Genomic DNA, 7666 nt, shown 5'->3' with positions numbered 1-7666 from the left:
GTCAGACGAAAGTTGTACTTGAGAATAGTGGCAAATTGGGGTGCCATGCACAAATGTTATGAATAGGATAAACCAAAGTAAAGTACTTGGGCATGAGAATGGGTTGCGCATCAGTCGGGATGTGAAACAGTTCAACAAGAGCTTATTTGACTACAATTGGACCAAGTTAGAGGTACATGTGTCAAGAAATTACCGAACAATAGAAGGAGTGTTCCTATCCTGTATATTCTCGAGGTTTATTTGTTGTTTAGGATGCTTTGATCCGTATAATTGAACTGTTCGAGAGTTTGACTCAGGCCAGAGTATTTTCTATTATACCAGGGGGCTCTGCTTCTGCGTGGGACCATGAAAGGCTGCTGTTAATGCTCGTGGGTGTACGTAGCTAGGACGATGTGATCGTGTAGGTGGACATTTGAGTCGGTTTCTTAGATAGAATCTATAGTACCAGTTTATTTATTAATTTATAAAATATTTATTAGTCCGACTAATTGATTTGTATTCGTGTTGAATTTACAAATGGGAATTGGGAAGAAAAATACTCTACTGCTATTTACCCGAAAAATTGGATAGAGTTAAATTTGTGTATGGTTCTAAGGATATGTGATATAATTTGATACAAATCGTATAGAGAAATAGAAATACGTGTATTCTTGACTATGAGAATGAGAATAGTGAGAAGAAGAACGAATAAGATAAAGGGAAATAAACACAAGGGGATATCTTTCAATATGAGAAGAAATCTTTTGTTCCAATGTTGTTCCAATCTGTCTCTGCTTACAATCCACCCTCCTTTATAGTAGAGAGATCCTACTTTATATACAACAATAAAAAATACGTAGTGGAGAGCCCATGATGTATTGTCTTTTCCCTACTTCCCGCCAGGATTCTCTCCCTTAGTGCGGCTATAACGGCCTTGTCTGTGAGCTTCGATACTGACTCAAACTCGATATCGGGTCAAGCCATTGGGCTTGACTCGAGCTCGATCCTGACTCGGAGTCTTGATATTCGGGGTGGGTGTTGATCGGTCTGTGCATCTCCGACAACCTTTTGCTTCGTGGTTCGATTTGGTCATAGGCCCGATAATGATACCGAGCTGATCTTTTATTGGACTTGGAGTTCGAATCCTGAAGCCCCTTTCTTCAGACTCGAACTGACCTTACGTAGATACCTTTCGATCGAAGTATTGCCTCTCGATCAGTCCGTACGACTGACTCAATCGGTTCTGACCGCACACTGATAGTCCCCTCGTTTCTCGAAAAAGGATGTGGCGAGAAACGATATAATTTCCTAACAGCTCGATCAGATATATACTGACGTTTACATCGATCTCGACCATGACGTATGTGATAGTTGTCCCATCGGTTCGGTTTTACTAAGGCATTTAATGTGTCAGACGGTGGTCGGTCACCTCTGATATTGAACCGCCATTGCTTCAATCTATAAATAGCATTTCCTTCCATCATTCATACTTTACGTCTTCAACCTTCCAATTTTTCTAAGTTCCTTTTCGTCTCTTCTAGTTTTCTGCCTGTAAATCTGTGAGTTTTACTGCAAACTCATTCTTAAAACACCAAATACTTCCGTTCTTTGTTCACGAAATTTTAAATGGCAAAAACGTCTAAAACTGTTATGCAAAAGAGACCGCTTCTTCATCTCGACCTGCTGGTGGCGAGGATGTGGAAGAGCCCTGCCCTGAGGAATTTGTTCTGGTAGGGTGTTCGACTGTAGGCAATTTTAAAATTGAAAAGCCTTCTCCGATACCGGGTCAGTGTGAGCCGATGTCGAGGTATCAATGTTCAATTACCGAAAAAGTTCTCGATAAAGTCATACAAAAATGCAACTGGGATAATAAACTCATAGTAATCCCATCACCTGATGAATCAATTATTACCCACATCGAAGGGTTCTTAAGTGTTTACACTTATCCTTTCACGTTGGGACCTTTAGACCCTGTCATCGTTGCCTTTTGTAAGAGGTACGATGTGACCCTCGGCCAAATTCACCCTTCCTTTTGGAGGATAGTGATTCTTCTTCGATTTTTCTCGAGCAAGGTCGAGGGGCGTATCTTCACCCTCGATCATCTTATGCGCCTTTACAGTCCCCGACTTTATCGAGGAGGGTTGATCAAGCTTGCTCGCCGAGCAACCAAAGCGCCATTCTTGAGCATAGACGAGACCCGAGATCAGGGTTAGATGGGCCGTTTTGTTCGAATCAAAACCTCGGACCTGATCCCTGCCAATGACTTGCCATTTCCTGAGAAATGGAATATGAGCCATGAGTGAACGTTTCTCTTTGCCCACCGAAATCAATATCCCTGTCGGGTGGCATACCCGGCAGGTCTGCAGGAAATATATTCGAAAAGTCTCGCATGACCGGTACTAAATCAATAATAGGAGTATCTGCATCAACATCTCTCACAAAGGCCAAATATGACAAACATCCCTTTCCAACCATACGTTGGGCCTTCAAATAAGAAATTACCCTGCTAGGAACAAAATCTAGAGAACCTCTCCATTCAACCTTTGGCAACCCGGCATCATCAACGTCACGGTTTTCGTGTGACAGTCCAGAATAGCATGACATGGAGACAACCAATCTATACCCAGGATTACATCGAAATCAACCATACCAAAAAATAAGAGATCAACTCTAGTCTCCAGTTCCCCAATAGTTACCACACACGACCTATACACAAGGTCTACAGTAATAATATCGTCCACCAGTGTTGACACACAAACAGGTGAAACTAAGGACTCACAGGGCATGTCCAGATAATGAGCAAAATACTATGATATATATATGAATAAGTGGATCCATGGTCAAATAATATAGAATCCTCCCTGTGGCACACTGAAACAATACATGTGATCACTGCATCTGAAGCAACAACATCTGGCCTGGCAGGAAAAGTATAGAATCGGTCCTGACTGCCACCTGACCGGCCTCCCCCTCTTGGGCGATCCCTAGCTGCCTGACCCCCACCCCGAGCTGGCTGGACGGGTGGTGTAACTGTTGGTGTTGGTGCTGTCGGTCGAGAACTCTGTTGTAGATCCCCACTCAACAGCATAGGACAATCTCTCTTGAAATGACCCAATTCTCCGCACTCGAAACAACCCCTCCTCTGACAGAACTGATGCTCCTAATAACCCGAGGAATTACCTGTAGAAGCCTGAGTGGATGAGGCATGATGAGTACTCTATGCCGGTAGTGCACTGAATGAAGACTGGCCTGAGTGAGCATTGTAAGAACCGTGGCTAGCTGATGCATCACGATGAGTTGGACGAGTCGCCTGAGTGTGTCTGAAAGAACGACCCTTACCGCGGTAAAACTGACCCCCTGAAGGAACACCACTAAAATCATCTGAACTACGAGGCCTCTTAGCCTCCCTCTCAACCCGCTCCTGACTTCGAACCATCTCAATTTGACGAGCAATGTCGACCACCTCGTCGAAAGTGGCACAAGACACTCTCTCTCTAGTCATGAGTAATCGTAGTTGAAATGTGAGGCCATCTATGAACCTCCCGATCCTTTCTCTGTCTGTGGAAATCAACCAGATAGCATGAGGGGCCAACTCCGAAAATATCATCTCATACTGCATCACGAACATATCACCCTAACGAAGCTGCTTGAACTGTCTACGCAGCTCCTCTCTACAGGACTGAGGCACGAACTTCTCCAGGAATAGACTGGAGAACTGCTGCCAGGTAAGGGGTGCTACACTGATAGTCCTACGCCTCTCGTAAGCCTCCCACCATCTGAAGGAAGCCCCAAAAAAGTGAAAAGTAGTGAACGAGACCCCACTGGTCTCCAGAATACCCGTTGTCCGAAGCATCCGTTGACACCTATCCAGAAAACCCTAAGCATCCTCTGACTCAGTACCGCTGAATGGTGGAGGTTGAAGCCTCTCAAATCTCTCAAGTCTCCTTTGTTTATCTTCTGCCATAACAGAAACTACCGGGGCCTGAGCAGCTGCAGCTGGCTGGGCTGGTAGTGCCTCTGGTATCTGAAGTCCTTGTACTACCTGGTCTGGAGTACGGGCAACAGGGGTATGAGTACTTCTCCCGGCCTGAGAAGTAGCAAGTGCGGCCTGTGACGGGTCACGTATCAGTTTCAACGCAGTGCTTTTGCAAGATGGTAGGGTGATTGCCTATGCGTCTAGACAGTTAAAGGCACATGCGAAGAATTATCTAGTCCACTACCTTGAGTTAACAACTATTGTTCATGCCTTGAAGATTTGGCGGCACTATTTGTATGGTGTCCATTATAAGGTTTATACCGATCACCAGAGTCTACAACATCTGTTCAAACATAAAGATCTTAATTTGCGGCAACGGAGGTGGTTAGAGTTACTTAAGGATTATGATATCACCATTCTCTATCATCCCGGAAAGGCCAATGTAGTGGTCGATACCTTGAGTCGTAAGGCGGAGAGTTTGGGCAGCTTAGCATACTTATCGGTAGTAGAGAGGCCTTTAGCCTTGGATGTTCAGGCCTTGGCCAACCAGTTTATTAGATTGGATGTTTTCGAGCCGAATCGAGTTTTAGCTTGTGTGGTTTCTCAGTCTTATTTATATGATCGCATAAGAGAACGCCAGTATGATGATCCCCATCTGCTCGTCCTTAAGGACACAGTTCAGCACGGTAATGCCAAGGAAGTCACTATTGGGGATGATGGTGTATTACAGATGCAGGGCAGGCTATGTGTGCCTAATGTAGATGGTTTGCGTGAGCTGATTCTCCAGGAAGCTCACAGTTCGCGGTACTCTATTCATCCAGGTGTCGCGAAAATGTATCAGGATTTGAGGCAACACTATTGGTGGAGGCGAATAAAGAAAGATATAGTTGGATTTGTAGCTCGGTATTTAAATTGTCAACAAGTAAAGTATGAGCATCAGAGACCGGGCGGATTACTTCAGAAACTTGAAATTCCGGAGTGGAAGTGGGAGCGTATGACCATGGACTTCGTAGTTGGGCTCCCATGGACTTTGAGAAAGTTTGATGTTGTTTGGGTGATAGTAGATCGGTTGACCAAATCTGTGCATTTTATCCTAGTTGATACTATTTATTCTTCTGAGCGGTTGGCTGGGATTTATATTTGCGAGATTGTTCGCTTACAAGGTGTGCCACTGTCCATCATTTTAGATCGGGGTACGCAGTGCAGCGAGAATTGGGCACACAGGTTCAGTTGAGCACAATATTTCATCCTTAGACGGACGGACAGTCCAAGCGCACTATTCAGATATTAGAGGATATGCTACGTGCTTGTGTCATTGATATCGGGGGTTCTTGGGATCAGTTTCTGTCACTCGCGAAGTTTGCTTATAATAATAGCTACCGGTCGAGTATTCAGATGGCTACATATGAGGCTTTGTATGGGAGACGATGTCGGTCTCCGATGGGTTGGTTTGAGTCGGGTGAGACTAGATTGTTGGGTACTGACTTGGTTCAGGATGCTTTAGAGAAGGTCAAAGTGATTCAGGAACGCCTTCGCACTGCGCAGTCTAGACAGAGGAGTTATGCCGACAGGAAGGTTCGTGATGTTGTTTACATGGTTGGGGAGAAGGTTCTACTCAAGATTTCACCCATGAAGGGTGTGTTGAGGTTCGGGAAGAAGGGTAAGTTGAGCCCTCGGTATATTGGGGCTTTTGAGATACTTAAGAAAATTGGAGAGTTGGCTTATAAACTTGCCTTGCCAACTAGTCTATCAGGTGTTCATCCAGTATTCCATGTATCCATGCTCCGAAAGTATGTCGGGGATCCGTCTCATATTCTGGATTTCAGTACAGTGCAGTTGGACGGAAATTTATCTTATGATATGGAGCCGGTGGCTATTTTATACAGGCAGGTTCGAAAGCTGAGGTCAAAGGATATAACATCAGTGAAGGTACAGTGGAGAGGCCAGCCAGTTAGAGAAACTACTTGGGAGATTGAGCAAGAGATGCAGAGCAAATATCCATACTTATTTGAGACTCCAGGTATTATTCTAAACCCGTTCGAGGATGAATGTTTGTTTAAAAGGGGGGAGTGTAACGACCCGGCCGATCGTTTTGAGTATTATAACCCCGTTTCCCTATTTACTGCTTAATTTATGCTTTACAATTATTTTATGACTTACCGTGTTAGTTGGTTTAGGTCCGGAAGAATTTCGGAGTAAAATGAGACACTTAGTCTCATAATTGAAAACTTAAGATTGAAAAAGTTGATCAGATATTGACTTATGTGTTAACAATCTCGGAATTTAATTTTGATAATTCCAATAGCTCCGTATGGTGATTTTGGACTTAGGAGCGTGTCCGAAAAATTATTTGGAGGTCCGTAGTGCAATTAGGCTTGAAATGGCGAAAGTCGAATTTTTGGAAAGTTTGACGGGAGGGGGGTGTGTGTGACTTTTTGATATCGGGGTTGTAATCCGATTCTAAAAATTTTAATAGGTACGTTATGTCATTTATGACTTGTGTGCAAAATCTGAGGTCAATCAGACTTGATTTGAGGGTTCGACTAAGTTCGTAAGGTGTTTTAGGACTTGATGGTATATCTGGTTGAGGTCCCGGGGGCCACGGGTGAGTTTCGGAGGGTTGATGAATCAAACTATTTGTGGCTAGATTCGAGGCGTTTGGAAGCTAATTCACGAGGCAAAGGCTTAGCGGAATAAGAATTTCACGGTTTGATGTAAGTAACCGTTTTAAATCTGGTCCTGAGGGTACGAAACCCCAGATTTTTGTGTCATGTGATTATTTTGGAGGTGACGTACATGCTAGGTGACGGGCGTGTGGGCATGCACCAAGGGGATTGTGACTTGGTCCGTCCCGTGAAACTGTAAAGTTGAATAACTTGTTGTTAGCTATATGCTCTTTATGTGTTAAAGAAATTTGACTATAAATCATACTTAGGCTATGTGATAGTACTGTTGGGACCCGTAGAGGTCGCATACTTGTTGAATTATTTGCTAATTGCTGTCTTGTACTCAGTCATGATTTTTCTTGCATATCATACCTCAGTCTTTCTTGATTTTTGTTGATACACTATGTTATCTTTGTTTGGGCTGATCTTTGTGATTTTCGAGAACCCGAGAGACTAAAGAGGATGATGACTGAGTGAGGCCGAGAGCCTGTCGGTGAGGTATGGATATTATAGCACGTGAGTTGTCCGTGCAGGATATTATAGCACGTGAGTTGTCCGTGCTGGATTTGAAAGCATGTCTATTCTTTGCTGGAATTACTGAAAGTGAAGTATAACTGTGTAGCTCGTCATTATCTTCAGTTCTTTATTTATTATTGTTACTTACTGAGTTGGTTGTACTCATACTACACACTGCACTTCGTGTGTAGATCCAGGTATTCCCGGACATAACGGGTGTTGATTCTTTCGCACAGTTAATTTTTCAAAGATTCTGAGGTAGCTGCCGTATTTCACAGACCTTGCCTCTCCTTCCCTATCTTCTTAGTTACTGCATTTGGTCTCAGACTATTATGGACCGTATTTTTAAGACTTGTATTAATATTAGATACTTATGTACTCAGTGACACCAGGTTTTAGGAGTGTTTCTATATGTATTTGTGAATTTTCTTCCGCTGAATTTAATCATTATGTTTTAAAACTTAAAAGATATGGGAGTTTATTGAGATTGTCGGCTTGCCTAGAATTGATATAGGCGCCATCACGATGG

The sequence above is a fragment of the Nicotiana tabacum genome, chromosome 15 (genome assembly GCF_000715075.1).
Source record: "Nicotiana tabacum cultivar K326 chromosome 15, ASM71507v2, whole genome shotgun sequence".
Taxonomy (NCBI): domain Eukaryota; kingdom Viridiplantae; phylum Streptophyta; class Magnoliopsida; order Solanales; family Solanaceae; genus Nicotiana; species Nicotiana tabacum.
The sequence above is the reverse complement of the archived record's forward strand: the minus strand, read 5'-3'. Positions refer to the sequence as shown.